The 23364-nt window shown below is 37.9% G+C and overlaps 2 long non-coding RNA genes across 2 annotated transcripts; both read right to left on the bottom strand.

Annotated features, from left to right (window-relative positions):
* Positions 1 to 2616: 2616 nt before the first annotated feature.
* Positions 2617 to 5823, bottom strand: LOC131230284 (uncharacterized). Its single transcript, XR_009163971.1, has 6 exons — positions 5775 to 5823; positions 5449 to 5728; positions 5263 to 5317; positions 4717 to 5122; positions 4441 to 4555; positions 2617 to 2973 (listed from the first exon to the last, which is right to left on the bottom strand). It is a non-coding gene; the product is annotated as an uncharacterized LOC131230284 (long non-coding RNA).
* LOC131230288 (uncharacterized) lies at positions 3269 to 4015 on the bottom strand. The gene is made up of 3 exons (XR_009163972.1): positions 3625 to 4015; positions 3491 to 3540; positions 3269 to 3409 (listed from the first exon to the last, which is right to left on the bottom strand). It is a non-coding gene; the product is annotated as an uncharacterized LOC131230288 (long non-coding RNA).
* Positions 5824 to 23364: the final 17541 nt, after the last annotated feature.

Below are 23364 nucleotides of genomic sequence, written 5' to 3'. Positions count from 1 at the left end.
AATTATTGTTGATGCACAAGTTTTGGGAAATCTAATGGTTCCACATGGTTATAGGAACATTTCTAAAAAATTCTTACAAAAGAACATATATCTAAATCATTATGGATAGGGAGTTATTCGTCATGTCCTTCATGGGAAAGTATTTATGTCAAATCACGTGATGGAGGGTCCTGTCTTGAAATCAATGGTCAAATGGTTAGATCTATTGAATGGAGGTAATTCCCAACAGTTAGATTTGTATCACGGTGAGGATATAAGGCTAGGACAGTTGGATTGGTATTGTACACACATATATATTATGTTGAATCTTATGGTAACGCTCGAGGACTTTCGATGCTTAAGTATTAAAAAGTTTGGGGCATTACACACACACACACACACACACACACACACACACACAGAGAGAGAGAGAGAGATTTGGCGTCTGTCGTGGAGTTGCAGAGAGAGAGAGATGGGGGGTGGGGGGGTGGTTGGGGCAGGGAGAAGGAGAGTCTGGGGCTGAGATTGTAATGATTGGGTAGGGTTTTTTTTTTTCTATTTGTAAAGATCTTTTACCAGCGCCCGGTTTTACCTAGTGTCGGAAAAGGATCCCCCTAAAGTGTCGGCTATACCCTTTTTTGTTGTATTGCGATTTCTCTAATACATTGTGGCCCACCTTATGAGCACACGTGTTCTATGCAGCGATGAGTACACATGCAACTAGGTGCTTAGGGAAGTGTCCATGCACATGGCCCCACTTGATCATTTCTCTTTATTTTTATCCCTTAATCTTGACCCAAACCATAATATATATTAGAGAGAATGCACTGTTACCAGCCATTAGGTGTCAGTACACAACCTGGTCGAGATCTAAACCATTCATCATTTGGGCCTCATGAGTTTTATGCATTTCAAAATAAAGTTCTATTTTGGTTTTACAAGAGACTTTTTTATTTTATTTTTTCAAAGAATTAGTTTGTCCAATGTCAAACAACTTTTTGTAAAAAAAAAAAAAAAAGCTTCTTTAATGGCTTTGATTATTCATTATATTTTTAGAATGTCTCATGGTTTACAAATTCTCATTTTGATTAATCGTTGTATTGTTTACTTCCCTTCTTGTAGTGTATTAGACCTTATATCAAATGACACATTGAAATAGAGCCTGGAGATGGTTGTATTGGCTAAGCTAAGGAGTAGACCACACGGATGATTTTTATTTTATTTTTATGTATTGGGATCATTTTCAACTTATTGTTGTAAATATTATATATATTTTTCATCGTAAAGTCATACAATTTGTTTAATATTCATTTTTAATTGTACTATAAGATTCTTTGTTCCAATCAAAATAAAAAAATTGGCTTTCGCTAGTGGTTATATAGTTATTATCAGCTCTTCCTAAATAAGGGTTTAAAACCGTTCCTAAATCAGGAAAAAAATATTGTTGTTAAAATGTGTTTCCAAAATCAAGAATGGTTTAGAACCATTCCTAAAAGTTGTTCCTGAAATTTAAAATGGTTCCCAAAACGTTTTTCAATAGTTCCGAATTTTTTGTGAAGCCCTATTTAGGAACGGTTCTAAACCGAACTGTTCCTAAATAGCAATTTTGGTGTAGTGATTCATCTTCAATATTAGCTCAATTAAAGCATTAATCTTCAAACCGTCGGTTTTTTTTTTAATAGGTCCAATTAGATTGTTCATCATTGATATCAATTTAATTGAACTATTCATCTTCAATTTTGTTTAAGCAGACCAATCAAGTTTGACATCAACTCAATTGGGCTATTGATTTTCAATATCAATCCAATTGGACCATTTACCTCTAATTTTTGTACAATTGGACCATTACTCTTCATTATGAGTTTAATAGGCTAGATGAGCTCTTCTTTGACCCAATAAGTGTTGGGGGATCACGGAAGCACACAGATGAATGTAGGATAACAATCCAATAGCAGCAAGCAAACATAGAGAACACAACGATTTAACGTGGTAAAACCCTTTTGTGAAAAAACCACAGCACAAAGAGATAGATCACTACCAAAAAAAGGGGCAAAGGCTGCGGATAAAAACTGTAGCTAAAAGCCTATGGCTACGGTTATCGTCCGTAGCATGACCGTAGCCATTGATGCCGTAGCCATAGGTCAAAGAGCTATAGCTACGGATTTTATCCGTAGCCATAGAAGCAATGGATACGGATTAAAACCATAGCCATAGCTTCTATAGCCTAAAGTACTTATAGCTGCGAATTATATTTGTAGCTAAAAGTTAAGCAAGAACCGTAGCAATAGGCTTAATTTAACAACAGGTACGGTTTTCAGATACAAGGCTACGGGTAATAGCCGTAGCTAGTAAAACTATAGGTACGGATTAAATCCGTAGCGATAATGTCCGTAGTTTTAAATTTATATACAGCTACAGATTGTATCTGTCGCGAAAAGTAGAATGCGAACTGTAGCAAAAGGCTAAAATTAACAAAAGCTACGGTTTTCAATAAAGGGCTACGGTTAATAGCTGTAGCTAATGCCTATTGTTAATAAAAAATTTGAATAGTAATGGTAGCTCTTACCATTGTAGTACACCCTGATAACTCATATAAGCTGATATAGATAAATACTCCATGGCTAAATCATTCATTCATTCAATCAAACACAGTCATTTATTCATTCAATCAAACACAATCATTCATTCATTCAATCAAACACAATCATTCATTTCCAACTTCAGCCCTAATCTTAACACAATCATTCATTCTTTCAGCTCGAGCACCTCATCATTCATTCTTTCAGCTCGAGCACCTCATCATCTTCCTCTTCACTATCAACGGCAGTCGGCATTTTTTGTTGAAAGACCGAAACCAAAAAGGCAATGAGGAGTCCACCAAAACAGGGAGATACTTGGGAAATAAGAAGTTCAGGATTTGCAAGCACACCTTTCAAGCAGGAGCCTTCTTCAGAGCTCCCCTACCTTTGGGTTTTGCCCCCTCGGAAACATGTCCTATGGAGAGAAAAAGATAACATGCATTGAGATGAATGAATTCTTCAAGATGAGAAAAAAATGGTAACTGACAATCCACCCATTTTGGGTTTCAATTTCTGTGCTGTCGATTGGCGTGTACGTCCAAACAAGCCGATCGGGTTTCAATTTCTGTGTTGCCAATTGGTCTGTACATCCAAACACTGGCTGATGACAAAGATGATTTTTTATTCATCAGAAAAGAATGATGCCTACCAGTTTCAGCTGTAATACTAACTGATGCTACAGATTCAACAACAGTATCTGCTTCATTGGCTTTCTTAGTGTTGTTCTTTCTTTGGTTCTTTCCAACTTGTCTAGAAGCCTTAGCAAGAGGCTTGCCTACCCTGCCCTCCATCTGTCCTATCACCTCCTCCACCTGGGCTTCTTCCTTCTCAAGATTATCCAACATTACTTTCTACATGAAAGTAGCAAGTCAATACTACCATTTTCTCAATTACTAAAAAAGAAAAAATGGGGGGCCTAGATCAAAGCTCACCTTTCTCTTTACATAAAACTCAAGTCTTAAATGAAAGAATTCTTCAAGAACTGCAAGAAAAGAAGGCACGGTGATGAGAAAGCATATAGAGATTTAAGAAATTCATAGCAAGTACATAGAATAAGAAAACTTACTTTGTTCAGGACTGTCATATTTCTTGATGACACCCCTCGAGTCGAATGAGCATATCAATAATCTTACCGAGACTGAACATGGCCACCCCAAGACCTACACTCGACAAGATCGTGACAGAATTTTCCATGATTTGAGGCTTCTTAACACCCCATCTACAGTAAGAAAGATCTTAGAAGAAAATCAGATTCACATGGAAAGAGCAACACATCTAAAATTCAAATCTCTGTCGGAAAAAAAGAAAACTATAATTCCAAATACCCACTTCCAGTTCATGAAGAAAGACTAAAGATCACATCAAATTAGTATTGTGGTGGTAGATGAATCATGAAAACAATGAGACACTGGACCCTCTTAAATTCCCAACTTTATCCCTGATCTCAACTGAAGGGATCAAATGTTATTTTATTTTTAATTATTTCATAAGCTCCCAAGTCCTGACTTTTAAGTTTTTTAAGCTCCCAAATCCCAACTTTTTAGGTTTTTTAAGTTACCCCAGTCCACAACTTCAAAAAACAAGTAAATGTTTCACATGTCAAGACTGATCCAAATATATCCAGAAAGCAGCAGGAAATCATCAAGACAAAAACAAGAATCTTTCATCCATCAGGAGTTTAACAGCTTCATAGGGATCACACAACTAAAAAACAATAGAAGAATCACTCTTCTAAAGCTCAATCACTGAGCTGAAATCCTAAAACTTTTAGTGATCTTAACACATCTCTAAAATGCAGTTACAGTTCAGCAGAGAGATAAATCCTAGACAAAGGGGGAAATTTTACAATCAACAGATGATGATAATTACAAGGAAATCTTACTGTTACTATCCTGGTGCAGGTTTTGTCCATTTTCGGGTCCTATATAAATGCAAGCTTATTGCCTCTTGAGCTCTTTGGAATGCACTGTCTCATACCGGTCAATGATTTCAACAACCTGAAAGTGAAAACTACATATTTACAAACAAGACATTGACTCATTTACTTTATAGTGGACATGAATAACTTTCAAGCTTGTCATGGATCCCAAAAATATCACCCATTTTGACTTGGGCCATCCATAGAAAGCATATTAAAAAGATCAGTGGCATAATCAACCTTTGGAGGTGGGATATTGGGTGTAGGTTGCACTTTCTGTGTTGAATCAGCCTGCACTGAGACCGGCTCTGCTTTTGAATTAGAAGAAACCTGTTTTGTCAGCTCAAGTCAGGCATGCTAACAAGTTAGTGAAATCCCATTTTACCATGTACAATTTAGGAAAACACAAAGCTTTAGTTGATGCACAAGAAATCTCGTATTGCCAAGTGAAAGACATCCAATAAGACCAAGAAGGTGTTTAGACCACAAACAAACAGATGTTACGTAGAAAATGGGTGCTAAGGTGATTCGTAGCACGTGTGATGGATCCAGGCTATTCATCAACTAGAGCCCACCAAAAGATTTCTGTTGTAATTTGGAGACAGTTCTGCTTCCCAGTAGCTATTTGACTTCTCATTTCCCATTGCTACATACAACCAAAAGAGTAAGAACAATATTAAAATCAATATAAAGAAGGCTAAGAAGCTGTCCTCATTGGTAGGCAGATTTGCAGCAATTAAAAAGCTCATAAGAAATGTAAGCCTGAGAAGTGTTCTGCATGCTTACTTTGAATAAATGCAACTGGTTCTGGAAGCCATGTGTCGAGTGTAGCAGATCGTACCTACAGCACATAGCCAATACTTTCAGTCAGAGCAGAAGGCAAACAATAATTGGGAAGATTATCTGATGTCTGTGTCACATAATTAAAACACCATGTGTACTGCAATATTGAATCTGACTGTTGTAGAACACCTTGGCAAGTGTCCAGCCAGCAAAAGCAAACACCTTATGTCTACTGCAACAAGTTCCGTTTGACTAATCCAAACCACCACCCCTGCTGCAATCTATCAGATTTTTTGAGGAAATGGCATATTTTCATTTTCAGATCTAGCAGGGATACAAAGCTAACCAGTAAATAAACTTTCATGTGATTCCATAACCTTTCATGCAGCGAAACTGGGCTTAATCTACAGTAAACCTGCCATTAGAAGCTTATAAATAGGTTGAATGGCAAATAAACATCATAGAGTAACTAGAAAAAAACATGCAGACTAGCAATATGTTGAATCATAGAGTACCAAATTAGTTTAGGATTAGAAAAGGAACAAGCCAAATATCATGACATTTCTTGATTGTGCAAGATCTCATGGAATTTTTCAATATTTGGTGGAACTAAACGGGTAGTAAAAAAGAAAAATAGTGCTGAAATATTTGAGAACATATAAACAGTAACAGTTGAAATAAACGGGCTGCACTGTTGTATTTTTCCTTGGTTGTAGGATCCTTTTAACTCTCTCAATGGTCAACCACTGCAAGTCTAGTTCAATTTCAGTCTGCTTTACCTTTCGATAGATGCTTCCATTTTATAGCTGAGACTGTTAAATGAGAGTAAAATGTTCGCCTATTAGTTTTACCTCCAATTCCTGATTGCTGGTTTTTTTTTTTTTTTTTTGGCTATTTATTTTATCGTCTTATATATCCTTATTTATTAAACAGAGGAGAGGTGTTTGTAGTAATCAGAGCAGAGGTAAGTATAAGCACCATATAATAGATGGCATATAACTGTAGTACAATTGTAAATGATGTTGGAATAACTAGGCTACTCCCCAATGCCCTGGCCGTGTCCAGGTCCTAGCTCTAATAGGACCGAAAAGTCACTAGGGCTTGGGCCAGATACATCTAAAAAGGTCAAATGATCAAAATTTGAAATGGTCTAAACTAAAATTTATTTATTTTATTACTATTATTATTATTATTATTATTATTATTATTATTATTATTATTATTTGTTTACATTCTCCATCCACGATCATGCTCAGCATCTTCATCATCCATCGGTGATGAGTCCCTCGCATAAATGGTTTGGATCATTGAAACATGACCCTAATTCCAACGCATTGAATGGGAGTTGCTAGTGCCCTTAAATTAACCACTCATTACATATAATGGTGGCCCACTTGATGATTGGATTCGGCAATTCACCATAGGCAGCAGCCCTAGATTTCAAGCCTGGTGTTGGGTGGAGCCCTACCCATTCGAGCACATGTCAGGATGGCACACCTGTGAAATATTTGATCTTTTGATCAAATGAGATACACTGTTTAGATCCTCTAGCCTAAATATTAGGACATTTCAACCCTTGGGGGGTCACAATTTACTATACAAACTAGCCTGTTTCGTTAACCTTAAAAGTTTTGGTTTTGTTCAGATAGAACTTTTTGAACACATCTGTCCAACTAGAACTTGTTTAAATAGGCTTTAATGTATAGATAATCTAAGAACAAATTAATGAAAAACATCCTATAGTCTATATTATGGTAATTCATGAAACTATGACACCAAAGACTACAACTCCACTCATTTCTTGGACATGATGGCTATTAGGCAATTATCACGAATCTAAGATTTCTTTTTACCATGAAATCTGTCGCAGAATTATAGATGCACTAATCTAGGATAGTTTCAAGGATCTCAGATGCACTATGATAAGAAAATAAGTAGACTTCCTTCTAAGGTAAATTACATGCAAAATATGGAGGAGGTACATTGCCAACAACAGTTCTAAAAGGTCTCATATCCTATCCAAGGTAGATAATGTATGATTTAGGATCTAGCATGCATTTACCATTTACTAAATGGTCACAACCCTACAAGACCTTGATTCATGCACTTGGGTAAGGATTCAGTAACGGTAACAGTAACAGCTGCCATAACGGCTGGCCATATGGACAATACAATAGGGGCCATAACAGTATAAAAAAAAATAATAATAAGAAAAAAATATATTGCCCCCATTATCAGTCCATTACAAACCTATTACAGCATTACAGGCTCATTACAAGCCTTTTTATTTTTAGATCAGGCATTAGAGCCCTGTTATTGCGTAATGAGGTCCCACTGTTACTTTTACATAACCATTTTTTTATACCTAGCTTCAAATGAGGGATTTTTGAGAGAAATCCAATTTATTCTATTTTTCTTTAATTAAATGCAGTCAATTTTTATTACTTGGTAGCAGATGTTATGAACCTTAGCCATATTATTCACAAAAAATTTAGATTTTTCCAATTTCTAATCATGCGACACAGTAATTTTTTCCCTATTTTAATCATATCCAAGAAGTCATGAATGAGAAAGATGTTAGTGATGAAAGTGGAAGTAGGAAAGAGAAGACAACAGAAAAATGCAAGTTAAAGCAATTGATCTCCTCTATTGTGATTTTCCATGTAATTCTTAGTATTATATTTTCTAGTAAAGTATACAATCAGGCAATTGCAGCATATGCTAAATCTACTAGCCATGTAGAAAAGGAATGTGTTATACTAAGTAGATAATGTCAAATTAAAATACACCATTAACATGCATTGTTCAAAAAATGATAGACTGATCTTAGTCTCTTATAAAATACGAGGTGATGATTGACTTACCCAGATATCTACCTTCTCACTTAGAATTTCTCTTCTAAACACCATCAATACAAAATTAGAGGGTTGGTTATCTTCCAAAATGAGATAATCTTCATGACGTTTCCATCCACAGCATGGCTCAGTAGACCAACAAAATGGTTTATTTTTTCCAAATGATTCAATAAACTGGATCACCACACCATCAATACAAAATTCATGGAATTCAGATCCTCCAAAAACTATACATTTCCTTAGGATCAATACCTTATATCTACTCCCAACAGATAGAATCACATCTCATAACCCTTCCAAGAGCAATTAAGAGGAAGAAGATAACCACCACAACCAGAACCGAACATGGTTCTTCCTAAATCATAAATCAACACAAATTAACAGAAAGAAGATCAACATAAAGAGAGGTTAAAGAGTAATGCTCAAGGATCAAAAGGCCTTACCTACAAGCAATCGATGGTGAATCAGAATGAATTGCAACAATCCCTGAAAATTAATAGGACTTGCTTTTCCTCAAAATACCATGCTCCTATGTTCTCCAGCAAATTAATACTGCTTCAATGAAGGACCCACATCACGTGCAAGATAAACACAAGAGAAATTAATTTTGAACAAGAGCGAAGATGGCAGAAACTATCTAATTAATTTTGAAAAAGATAAACTTCCTGAATATCTCATTTGCCACAGGAGATTTCCGATCTTCTTTGTCAAATATAAATGCAAGAAGCAAGTGCTTAAACTCTACATATGCTTCCTTAATAATAATAATAATAAATAAATAATAAATAAATAAAAACCAAACAAAAGAAGTCTGATTTTTTAAACCATGAAGCTACAAATTGGGATCACCTAATGAGTGACTTGGATCTTGCACAAGTGGATCATCTATTTTAATCTAGTGCCAAAATAGAAGGATGGAGTTCACTTGGCACTCCAACTAAAGCAATCAAAAATAGGAACATCAAGTAAACTGCTTGGCCTTCTTCCCCCTGTCCTTATCGACCTGCTGGAATGCAGCGTTTGGGCTATTGATTTCCACAACTGAGTAGTTGGGGTTCTCCATCGTAACGATAACTGGAGTCCCCCTTTGTGTTTCCTTCGCCCACTAATCTGAAATATCCAAGCTTGGAGCCATTTTCCCCACCCAAACAAAACAGAAATTCCCCAAAACACTTCAAAATCCACTACAATGTCTCAAAATCTTCAATACCTAGATCTCAAAATCAAGAAACAAACACAACCCATTTCAGCTCCAACCATCAAAAACAAGATCCCACCACACCAACTTCCCAAACAGCAACCCAAACCAAAACAAAGCAACAAAACCTAGATTTCTATTCAATCTACAACCATAAAAAATAAGAACCCTACCACAACAACTCAAAAACCAACTACTCAAACACAATTCAAACCAAAAGAAAAACTCAAAAAAACCCAGATTTGTATTCAATCTAATCTGCTCCTTCCCACACTGCTCTACAAAGCTAACAGCAGGAGAGAAGTAGCATTATGAGGAAAGGTATTTGCAGTTGTATAAAGCTCAAGACCATGTGGGCATTTTCAATAATACCAAAACTATAAAAAAAATAAAAAAACCCCACCTTTTTGCAACTTCATTACATGTTATTTACCATGGATGTGGTTGATTTCAAGGCCCCAAAATGGAAAGGGGACAGTTAGGAAACTACCATTACAGGGCTGTTTCATCTGTTCTAGGGATTCTTAGTTGAAGCATTTCTTCAAACATGTAGGAGGCCATGGACAACGGCAAATATGGCTGCCACTGCCATGGTTATTGCCCAATTTCTGGCCATTAAAAGAGGAAATGAGAGAAAGAGAGAGTACCTTTCACTTCGTGTGCTCTGATTTCTTCTATTCTCGTCAACTATTGGAGGGAGATCGATCAATGGCTGCTTTCAGGGAGATCAGGGAGATCGAGAGATGGAGGGAGAGGAAGGGAGAGAGATCGAGGAAGGTAAAGGAACAAGCGAGATGGGAGAGAGAGATCCGAGAAGGGAGAGGGCAGGGAGAAGTGCGACGGACAAGAGAGAGAGAAGAGGGAGTGTGCACCCGCAATAAGAGAGGGAAATGAAAAATTCCCTCCGGGTTTTCTATTTCAATCGCATCCTTTCATCGGCAGCCACGTTTTAAAAGCAGGGGCGGATGGCTGCCGGTGATTTTCATGATCACCGGCTTTTTCTTGTAGTGAAGGGATGCATGTGATTGAGATTGAGAGAGATAAAGAAGAGGGGTGCGGGAGATTGAGAGAGAGAGAGAGAGAGAGAGAGAGAGAGAAAGGGTCGGAAGTGAGAGGGAATAGGGTTGAGTGGAGGGAAATGGGTGTTTCATGAGAGGGGGAAAAGAAAAAGGCAGCGCGGTTTTTCACATTTTTGTCTGCTACGGTCCTGCTACGATTTTTAACCGTAGCTAAAATCTAATATGACCGTAGCCATTGCACAATCTGTAACGGGCCCTCCACAGCTCCCATTTGAGAGGATCTGGACGGACGACCTTGTCAAGGGCTTTGTGGGGTCCATCTTGATGCAATCGATATATCCACTCCGTCCATTAATTTTATATTATTTTTTATAGGAACTAAACCCAAAATCTACCCAAATTGAAGGTTAATTGAACCACACCATCGATCAATGGATTAATCTCCACTCTTTCCTACCGTGTGGTCCACTTGAGCTTTTGATCTACTTCGTTTTTTGGGTTCTTGCATAAAATATTTTTAAAAAATTGATAGATGTATTAGATGGAGTACACACATTTTAATGGGCCTCGTAGAGTCCCTTATGATGTATCCAAGGTTGTACGTACATCTGGCAAGTTAGTTTTTTGCTACAGTTTTTACAATTTTAGCTACGGTTTTAAGCCGTAGCAAATTAGCTACGGTTTATAGCCATAGCTAAAAACCAGAATAGTCCGTAGCCTTTGATCATTTTTTTGTAGTGGATGATCACTATGAAAGCAGAAATTACAAAGAGAAAGATCTTACCCGATTCGAACAACCTCGAATGTCACCCTTGCTACACCCTTTAAAACCCTAGGACAATTTAGAAACCCTTAGAATACCTCTCGATCCCATTTACATCCATATATAGCCTTGGAAAGAATCCCTAACGAAATTGGAAACAATCTCGTAACTTCGTAACTTTGTGAAAAATTTGCGCAGCATCTGTCGATACCATCGAACACTTATAGATGGCATCAAAACAAATCCTTCGATGACATCGAACTAACACTTCAACTGTCTAGAGACAAGACATGATTTTTTAAAAATTCTTGATTGCATCGAACACTCATCAATGGCATCATACTAATCATGTTGATGGCATCAAACACTCATTGATGACATCAAAAAAGTGCCCAGTTAGTCTAGCGACCAACTGAAAAAAATCCAGAAAATATTGATGGGATCAAGCATTGTTCGATGCCATCAAAGGTGACATCGAACAGACCATTGATGGCATTGACAGACCCTATATCTGACTCAATTTAAGACATCAAATATAACAATATCCACCATGTCTTCAATCATCAAGTGTGTAGCTTCTAGTCCTCTTCTCTTTTCTCTGCCTTGCATCATAACTCCATCAATGCTTCTCATGCACACTCTGTCTCCCTTTTACACCATCGCCAAGCCCAAAGAAGTCACATAGAACTTGAACTTCTTTGAAGGAGCCAACTTGGTGAGCATGTCTGCCGGATTCACATTGGTGTGAATCTTCTCCAAAGTTACACCCCATTCCTCAAGCACATGTCAGATAAAATGGTGACGAACATCAATGAGTTTAGTACGTGAGTGATAAACTAAATTTTAAGCCAAATTGATAGTGCTCTCGCTGTCACAATTAAGCGGCACGACCTCCTACGAAAGCCCCAACTGATTTATCATGCCTCTCAACCAAACACCTTCCTTAAATGCTTCCGTCACTACCATATATTCTGCTTTTGTTGTGGAAAGAGCCACCAAAGACTGAAGTTTCGACATCGAAGTGATTGCTCCACTCGATAGTATAAACGAGTAACTTGAGACTTTCTAGAATCCACACTGCCTGCGTAGTCTGAATCCACATACCCAACCAACTTTACTCATGTCTTCTCAAAAGTTAAGACGTAGTCTTTTGTACATCGAATGTATCGAAGTAGACTTTTCACCACTTCTCAATGTTTCTTACTAGGGTTTAACATATATCTGCTCACAACACCAACTGCTTGTGAAATATCCTGTCTTGTATAGACCATGGCATACATTAAGCTGCCAACTGCATTCAAATAAGGCACATGAGACATATCCTGCTTTTCCTCATTTGTTTTGGGACATTGTTCTGAGGAAAGCTTGAAGTAAGCCGTGTGGGGAACACTCACTGGCTTTGCCTGATTCATCCTATACTTGATCAACACCTTTTCAAAGTATTCTACATGTGATAACGAAAGCCTACTCCTCTTCCTGTTTTTATGAATATCTATGTCGAGAACCCTCTTTGCACTCCTTAGATCTTTCATTTTGAATGTCCCTGATAACTGAGTCTTCGGTATATTGATTTCAGACATATCATGATTGATGATTAACATATCATTAACATACAATATGAGGATGATGAACTTCTCATCACTCAATGTCTTGTAATAGACAAAATCACCGCATTCACTCCTGGTAAATTTTTTACTCAACATGAAAGAATCAAATTTTTTATATCACTGCCTAGGCGATTGTTTCAGATCGTACAACGACCTTATTAACCTGTAAACTTTGTTCTCTACCCCTTTAACTTCATAGTTCTCTGGTTGCTTCATGTATATCTGCTCTTCTAAATCCCCATGCAGGAATGCAATCTTGACATCCATCTGTTCCAGCTTGAGATCGGATCGGGTAACCAACGCCAACACGAATCTAATGGACACCTGCTTAACCATCGGCATGAATATCTCTATGAAGTTGATTCCTTCTCTTTGAGCATAATCCTTTATTACCAGCTTTGTTTTGTATCTATCATGTTTCCTTTTGAACACCCACTTGCATCCGATTGCTTTTCAACCCACTGGAAGCTCCACTAGCTCCCATGTATTATTTTTATGCAACGAGTCCATCTCATCATCCATAACCCCATTCAAATTTTCTGCATCAAGCTCATCAAGAGCCTCCTGAATAGTAGACGGGTCCCCCTCATCTGTAATGAGAGCATATGCGATATTAGAGTTGTCCATATATCTTGCCGGTAACTTGCGATCATGCAGTGTGTTTCTTCTTACAGGTGGCTACTTGTAACACCCTGAAAATCGGCACCTGAGTACATCGATTCTGATCTTGAGTTTTCAGGTGTTAACTTAATAAAATTCACATGTGTCCTGATTCAAATTCACATTTATCTCACACATAAAGAATCAGAGTAACGCATTTCCATTTAGCAGAACCAAAGCGAGGTAGAGATAGTAAGATCTACCAATATAGGGCTAACACCTAGAAGTTACAGTTTCAAAAGTGACGACCACCCATATGAGAATTATACAAATCACAACAATTACAATAGGAACAGAAGAACAACTAACAAGCGGGAAGAAGCTAGGGATCTACTCGCCCCGAGCACACCACCGACTAGTCCTATTCCTGAGTTATCTGCATATGTCAAATGGGAGGCGTTAAATGCCAACATAATGAAGAAATATCCCCAAGATTGTTACTTGAGACATTTTAGTGATTAGAAGGTTCACAAAAAATACACATCAATACATATTATACACTCAAGCATGTTATCTTTAATGCACAATTACTAAACAAGTTACCAACACAACATGGCGCAGGTAATGATAACACAATAAACAAACAGTTTCCTAATCTATTTGGTAAGTATATTAATGCGGTGATAAAATGATGCATGCTCCTCATAATCCAACACTCCCTCATAAGAGACTTTCATGCCTATTTCGCAAATGCTAACACACCCTCATAAGCGACTCCAACACCAAATCGCAACCTATCATAGGATATGCATGATTAGCAAAGTAATTATTAGTCCCAGTTCATACAGCAGGTTGGCGAAATTAGGATATCGCCATTATATCACGAGTTATTATTCTGATCACGTAGTTTGTTGCGGCATGTGAAAGCTCCTAACCAGTGTCCCTTGATTCAAATTAAGGCATCAACAAGGTACAGGTCGTCACCCAATACCGAATATAAACTATCAATTCAGAGGTGCGGGCTTATCACTCAAAACTAAATAAATATAAAAGAAATGGCCTTGTCACCCAATTGCTCATGCTCGGTTGATCGAACGGTACTCTGGCATGGAACCATCGGCCTGGTAATTTAATGGAGGCTATTCGAACAACATTGTATCACCTCTATCAGTGCTCAATGGTCACTATGGGGAGGCTCATCACCCCAGCATAGGCCGATAGCTCAAACACGGTGTCCCATACCACCATGGTTGAGTCATGAGTCTTTGGGGATTGTAACGCACTAATAGTTATGAGTAAATTAAATCAATGGTAACGGTGGTATCTTAGATTCTATTGAATGTTATCCAATCACCAAACACAAGAATATCAAGCTTATATTAGACTGATGCGATCAACTATGAAGAACCTTGAGCAAACTGGCATTGGGTTCAAAGCATCATGCATAGCTCTCATTACTGTTGATCGTTCATGTTTAACTCCGGTTGACTGTATAAGCCTGAGACAACATCCCTAAAGTAGGCTACCTGCATATTTAGATAATTTGTGAATCTCAATCCACCGCAGCAGCACAATTCAATCATCCTGATATTTCTAAGCATATAGTATTCAAGAATTTTATAATATTAATAATTTTATGTCATTCAAGCATTTCATCAAGCATGTTATTAATCAAACAACAAATAAATACATTTAATTATTCTAAAATGTCAAGTAGAAGCTTGGGGGTATATCTTCACCTTAGAGTCAAAATCCTTGACTTGAATGTGGCCTTCACGTCGAAAATTTAGAGAAAAAGCTACAAACCCTAATTCATCAACAATTTCATCATTAGTAATATGAATTTTAATATAATTAGGTTTTAACTAAGGGTTAAGGGTTTTACCTAACTTAGTTCGAGCAAATCCCAACTTTGTTTCAATGAGTCGAGGCCTGGGATTGGCGTACTACGGCATCCACAGTGGGCCATGCCCAAATATGGCTCTCACAATAACATGAGTTGCTCCTAATCCATTTTCGAGATCTCAGGTCCTAGCACAATCAAACCTTAGTATTAGTATTTTTAAGAAATAACGAAAATGAAAAAGGGTTTCTAATCTTAATGGCTCATCGGCATCATATACCAAGACGATTGGATTGTAAGAGCTCATGCATTTGGTTTTCAAGGACCAATTTCTAAGAAGGGTTTGCTAATTACCTCCAATTACCGCTGGGAAGATTCCAGCAATGCGGTGATGTCACTGACTAGTGGCGGCAGGGAGAATCCTCCAAACCCACTCCTCTCTCACACTTCTTCCCTTCTCTTCTCTTCTCCATCTGTAGCACCCCAAAAATCGGCGCCCGAGTATAGAGACCCCGATCGCAAGTTTTCGGGTGTTAACCAATTAAAATGCACGTGTGATCTCGTTCATATCCACACTCATTTTTCACATAAGCAATCAGAGTAGCACATTTCAAATTAACGGACCTGAAGCGAGGTAGAGATAATAAAGATAAATAAATATGGGGCTAGTAGTAACAATATAATTAAAATATGATGTTCGCCCAAATAAGGATTAGACAAGATACAATATACATACAAAAAATGATTAACGTGCAATTTTTCGGTTTGGTCCAATCCTCTAAAACACAATGTTGGTGGGGCAAGCCACTCTAAGCTTATCAGTCTGAAATCTTGATAGTACCGGCATCAATAATATTGCCTGGTTGGTGTTTTAAAATACCGTCCCAGAGTGGGAGTGAGTGATCAACTCAGTGGTTTCATTAACATTAAGTTACATAAGCTATCAAATTCATATGCACAAATAAGGAAAAGAAATTTAAGCATATAGTCCCCAGATACTTTTGTTAATGCACATGCATGCTATTATGATATGATGCATGCCCTCACCATCCAACACTCCCTCAAGCGACACCATATATACGTTTGCATATGACCAACACTCCCTCAATACGACCTCAACTGCCGAGTCACCAACCTATGCTAATACAATGCTATAAATGTTCATGTTAGTCGAGTATTTAATTAAGTCTATTCATCCAGCAATATTGAGAAGCTGAAACACCTCCATTTAATCAATAGCCTTATCCAGATCACTTGGCCCAGGGCGACTGTAGCGGTTCTGATCCTGCGATCCATGATCCAAATTTAAGTATCACCCATTTGTCTCACAAATCAATAATTTCAAAAGATATGATACCTAAAGGTATGAGGATCAACTCGGTATGAGTTGTCACCCAAACACCTAGTGTGATAACTCAATTCCAATGTGCAGGCTTGTCACATAACCAAATCACCATAAGGAAAAGGGCTCATCACCCAATTCCATTCATGCCCGGGTCGTTCAAATGGTACTCTAGGATGGAACCATCGGCCGGGTAACTTGGTGAGCATTGTTCGAACAAGGACCTATCACTTCCTATGCTCGCTGGTCACTATGAGGAGGCTCATCACCCCAGCGTAGGCCAACAACATAGACACAGTGTCCTATAACACCATAACCGGCTCTTGAGACTTGAGGATCATATCACTAACGGTTAATAGTAGGTCTCTCAAAGGTATAAGGTGCTTTCAATTCAGGCAGTCGTGACTACATGGAGGGATGTAAATGGTAATTCAGAGAATTTTACTTTATTAGGCATTTTATCAAACATGTAGGTGGCGTTATATTAAGCTAATAACGTTATATTAAGCTAATAATTTATGGTAAGTGAGTGGGCATACAAGTGCACTGGTTAGCAAGCATTCATCTATGTAGTATCTCAATCATCAATCGGCAATGATTAACACACATACATCCACGCACAACCAATAGTAACTAGTACTGGTTAACATGCATCCGTCAACGCACTACACAATCATAAATCAACACTAATTATCATGTATAGGCCCATACATTACCCAAATCAATAATCAACACTGGTTAGTATGCATCCGTCTACGCACTACGCATTCACAAATCAACACTAACTATCACGCATTCATCTATTCACTACATAAACCATTAATTGTGGCATGAGTTTGATAATTGGCAACCTAAGGGTAATGATCCGCACCTAGAAGTGGTTCGTCGATTTTTTGTGTCACTCCTAGGGTTGGAGTCCGTTGATTAGCATGTTGGTGCCCTCTCTCTTGTTGCCGGGCTGTTTCCTTTTGGGGGCCCACTTCCAAAGGAGAAAAATATCCATATGATAATTCTATGTATAGTCTTCAAAAACTAAAATTCAGTTTTCAATAATCATGCATGCATAAGTATTTGTGAAGGCCCAAACATGGGTGCTTGGGAGAGATGTGCAAAAATGACCCTTGGCCATTTTTGGGTGTGTCTCACGATCAGGTGGGACCACCTTTTAGCATGCCATTAGGTTCATTTGGTAGCCCTATGTGTGGCCTTCATAATATAACTAGTGCGGTTCAATGGATTTGCGCATATGAGTTTTGGCATAAGGTTAAACATATGCATTTCAATTTTTCTACGCAAGATTTTCTGCACAAATACACCCAGTCCTATTTGAGATCCACTCCCCAAATATATGGGGTCCACTACTTTTGAAGGAAAAAAGAAATTTGGCAGAGTTATATATGTACTTCAAAACTTACATGGTAACCTTACTTAATCATGCATATACATTTTTTGGTGAAGACTCAAACTTGGGTGCTTGGAAGAAATGTGCAAGAAACACAGTGTAGAATTAGTTTTGGCTCGATTTTAAGTATGTCCCATGATCACAAGGGACCACCTTTCAGTGTGCCGTGAGGTGACCTTGGTAGTAATATATATGTACTTTAAAAATTATAAGCTAGGACTAACTAGTTGTGCACACATAATATTTGGTATAGGACCAAACATAGGTATTTTAATTTTCTGCATAAAATTTTCTGCACAACTGTGCCTTGCCCCATTTTGAGATCCACTCCCTAATCATGTAGGGTCTTATTTGGCCTAAGTAAAATATAATTTCTCTATTGATTGGTATAGCTTAAAGTTACCAAGTGGTGTCCTACTCATATCTTGTGCATGAGGTATACTACAGAGGCCCAAAGTTAGTACAAAACACAAAAATAATCAGACAGATTTTAGCAATGGGGTATATCACAACTTAGGGCCCAATTTTCAAACACTTAGGGATCATTCCAGACAAAAAGGTGGGACATCCCATCTCACTAATATAAGAATTAAACATCCCCCATAGTGATACCCTCAACTACAGAGCGTGGGGCCCACTACGAGGTGTTAAAGAGGCCTACATATAATACAATTAAATACTTAGAAACATTTCAGCAAACGGAGAGTGCAAAGGAAATGAAATAGATCCAATGGCAAGTGGGACCCACACGCTAGAAAACCATAGAAAAGAGATACAAAACAATTTACATGGGTGTCCAGATTGGATGAACTAATAAAATTTATAAATCACAAGTGGTCTCACACCCAAGTGGGTCAATAAGACGATGAATGTTATGTACAACATAGATCCAACATACACATCAAGTAGCACATGAAATGTATTGATTAAATCTCTATGATCAGATCCTCTGTTGAAAAATCCCATCCAGTGGATGGTTTGGAAATAAGTCATTTATACTTTATATAGGTTTCCAATCATACAGAGCCTTAAATTCATCTAGACCATACAAAACAATTCAAGGTTTATCCTTATGGAACTATCTATCGGTCCAGAATTTCTTAAATTTTATCATGAAAGAATCTGACCACAAGGACTATACATATGATTATTAACTATCTCAAGTAAGTTAAGAATAAATATCAAATATATCTGACCATTGGAATCATGAATATGGCCCACACAAGAATGGTCATAACAAGCCCCGAAATACATTTTCGTATAAGACCAAGATCTCAGTTGTCTGAACCCCGATCGAGGCTTATTATATACCTTTGGAAATCTCCTTCAATTTTCTACAAATCCAACAGAACATATATTTTTATTGTATTCAATAAAGGAAGTAAAAAATGGTTCCATTTTTAGCAAATCGGAATCCTGCATATGTTACTGGACAGCAGCCAAGTAACTTTAATGCCACTGATGATTGGACTGTTGGATGGCTACGAAATTTAGCCCAAAGTTAGCTCATATTATGATTTATATTATTCCCAAGTTTCAACTCCGATCGTAGCATGGTTGATTTTATATGATATTTAGAAGTTGCTATCTAGATATAAAAATGGGATTACAAGTGAAGGGTGTTGATACAATGTTTGTCATGGTGGACCATACTGAAGTGGGCCACCATGGTAACCACCATAGCCATTAATACATACACCCATGGGGCTCCACACTAGTGGGCCTCACATGCATCAATAAAATATAAAAGGTGGAAAGAGGAGGATGAGGAGGATGGAAGGTGGGGTGTAAACTCACCTCAAATGGATGGATGGCTTGATGATGATGTGTGGTCCACTCCCTCTAGGTTGATGATGGGCCACATCTTGGCCCTGCCATCTCTCACTCTCTCTTAAAATCTCAGTATTTTTCTAATTATAGCAAACGGATGAGTGTAAGAGAGCCCCTACTCTTACATAGGGAATTGGGGGTTGAGGTGGTAAGATGATGTGGTAAGTTTATGGGGTCTTATTGGTGCTAAAAATGAGGTGGAAGGTAGTGTATGGTATGGGTAGTGGATGGATGAGGTAGATGGTGCTAATCATGCATTGACAAAGGTGGAAGAAATCTAGGCACACATTGGCTAATGGACGCATAAGAGTTGTGGGTTGTCGGTGATGCATAGTGGATGATGAAGTGGAGTGTTACAATTGGTTGTTTGAAGTGATGTGGCACAAAATAAGGCATGCATTGGATGCATGTGTAGGATGAGGTGGACATGGGTCATGATTAGTTTTTAAGGCATAAGGAGAGGGCTAATGATGAATTTTGGGGTATAACCCATTTTTGTCTCATGTGCATTGTCTTATATGTGCTAGCTCATTTTTTGTCAAGTAGTAATTGTCGTATTTTGTGATAATTTCTACGTTCTAGAATTTGGGCTTTAGGCCCACATGGGCCTAAGTCCAATAGTCCTAGCACAATAAATGTTGCTCATGTTACAGGATACGTAATTTTGGTCGTGGATTCGATGGGTCGTATCTTACTAACGGAGTGTCAAATTGACGCACAGTTTTCACCGTGGCAACTGCAACGATGACATTATCTACATAACAATGGTTTCAAAGGCATCTAAAACAAATCACTCAGTCGATCGGGCCATTTTGGTGGATCTAAGGTCACTCCTATAGGTCCCAAACACATGCAAATACACACACGGATATGCACTCAAGTTGAAAATCAAAGGTAACAGCTAAGGACGACCAATTTTTAGTTGACAAAAATCTAAGACATTACACCATCTCCCCTTCTTGCAACTCAAAATTCATATGGGAGTGAGAGAGTGAGAATGGGGGGCTATTTATAGTGCTAAAATGTGCACAAATAGCCTCGGTGACCCTTTCTCCAATAAACTTGCCTTAAGGGATGTTGTTTTCAACTTACAGGGCCTTCCGGGGGCCCACTAGCTTATCTACACAATGGGGTAGGTGCCCCACTATGGGATCTGTGTTTCATCACAACTGGACGGTAATCGGATACTCCGATTAGCCGTGGGGTCCCTACTTGAGATGGATGATCACTGATGATTGATCGAAGCCGTGACTATACGGATATGTGCTGGAAAATATCATTAACTCACACCTCGAGTTTGGTTGAAACCCAACGATCGAAAATTCACAACTTTGCAAAAGAACAGAGAGTCTATTTTACTTAAATTTTTAGGTTTCTACTTGGGGCATTTGCACATCCCATGCACTCGGCCTATAACCCAAGTTGAGCGATTCTAGACATTCTCCTGGCTCGACATCGACGATGAACGTCAAGCCCAATAAGACGATCGTTATTCTATAGTTTCGAGTTAGTGGCCCACTAATGAGCGGTCTAGAGCTTATTCGAAAGATCGGGGTATTTCTGAAATGAAATAAGTGGCAAGATTTGTTGTGCATAACAACTAGAGTTTGGATTATCTAATTTCATAGTGTGGCCTACTAGCAATTAGTGGAAATGGTAATTCAGCTTTAATCACCCTAATTAAGGACTATAATTCAACTATACTCGAAGTTATCCGAATTAGTAAAATATACCAAAAAAATAAATAATATTAATTTAATTAAATAGTATGATTCCTAGTATAATTAGAAGCAATTCTTAAGAAGACATTGAATACAAAACTCTAAGATGAAAAATATATGCGCGGTCCATCAGCAATGTGTAGTTGATGAAATTGTCAGTTTCAATAGGTCTAATTCATATAATATTTTTGATACTTTTAGTTACTAGGTTATTTTTATTATTTTTCTAATAATTTATCATCAAGTATAATTTATCCCCACCAAATTTCATATCATTTTGAGTTATAGAAAAATTCTCAAAATTCTGGAAGCACTAGTTGTCTGAAACCAAGATTTTTAATATAATTTCCAAAACATCCCAAAATTAACCTACTTTAACTTTTGTTTTTATTTTAGATTTTTTTATGAAACTAGACTCATCAATCTTCAATTTGGATTTTGAATCACCTCAATCAGAGTTGTAAAAAAATAGATATGAATTTCTAAAGTTAGTACACTGAAACTGTCAAAATCCAAACATGTAGAATATTGCTGAACAGAGTTACTCGATTGCACCGAGTCCCACTCGGTGCAACTGAACCCTGCTATTCAAATTTACTCCATTGCTCGATGTTTAATTGGTGCAACTGAGTAGTGCTGCCCCAGTTTACTCAGTACAATTGAACCTTGCTGTCCATATTCTTCAAAATTCTTGAATTTCACTTAGTCGGACGGTTTTTGTGGATCCAAGGTTAATCCTTTTGGTCCCAAACACATACAAATACACACACATATATGTAATTAAGTCGATAAATCAAATTTACTGCCCAAGGACGTCCAATTCCCAACTGGAAAAAATCTGAGGTGTTACATTGCTCCACATGCTCTTATATCTCTGTCAGCGCATCTGTCTCAGCCTTCATGCCCTGCTCACTCGTGTGGCTCAGACGAGCATGCCATATGTGAGCAGAAGTGGAATCCGCTATAGTCACTACAGCTCCACCTGCTGAAGTGCTCCCGATCAACCTGTAAAGGTTACTGAGCCTTTGTGCTTTTATAATTACAAGTGCCCCCTTAGATACTTTAAGGGCATCATCAAATCTGGTGAACTAGCATCTTATTGCCTCAAGTGCACTAAGAGAAATCAGACTCTTCTCCATGTCGAGAACGTGCCTCACCTCATTCAGGGTATGCTCTGTCCCATTAAACATCTTGATGCGCACCGTACCATTAGCTACAATGTTACAGGCAATGTCAATGCATATAAACACATGTCCACCATCGCACTCTCTGTAACTAGCGAACCAACTCCGATGCGGAGTTATGTGATAAGATAAACCTATTTCTAGAATCCGCTTGTCTCTATGATCATCTTATAAGTGTCTAATCATAGACACAGACAAGACATCATCTTCACATCTACTCGTACATTCATCAAATGTGGTAGGGCTGGCCTCCTTGGAAGAAGCCTCATAGTCTTCTCTCTTCAATTTAGGATTTATGCAATCATTCTTTATGTGTCTTGTCATCCCACAGTTCCAACACTTTAACTTGCCTTTACCCTTGTCCTTCGATTTAGATTTCGACCAAGAAGATCCTGTATCTCGCTCAGTATTCCGACCCCTGGTAAACAATGCATCAGAAGAAGTCCCTATGCTACCATTTATCTTTCTCATGGCCTTACCCTGAAGGGATGAGATAACGATGTCCACACTTAAAGATGAATTTCTAGTGCACAACGAGTCCCTGAATGACTTACACGATGCCGAAAGAGAATTCAGCAAAATACATGTCTGATCTTCATCTTTGAGCATTTCCTCCATGTCTAGCAACTTGTAAATCAACTTATTAAAATTATTGATGTGGGTCTCCACATCTCCACCCTCTACCATCCTAAAGTTAAACAACTGCAACTTCAAGTGTATGCGATTCTTAAGGGACTTTTT

Source organism: Magnolia sinica, chromosome 2 (assembly GCF_029962835.1).
Source record: "Magnolia sinica isolate HGM2019 chromosome 2, MsV1, whole genome shotgun sequence".
Lineage (NCBI taxonomy): Eukaryota > Viridiplantae > Streptophyta > Magnoliopsida > Magnoliales > Magnoliaceae > Magnolia > Magnolia sinica.
The sequence above is the reverse complement of the archived record's forward strand: the minus strand, read 5'-3'. Positions and strand labels throughout refer to the sequence as shown.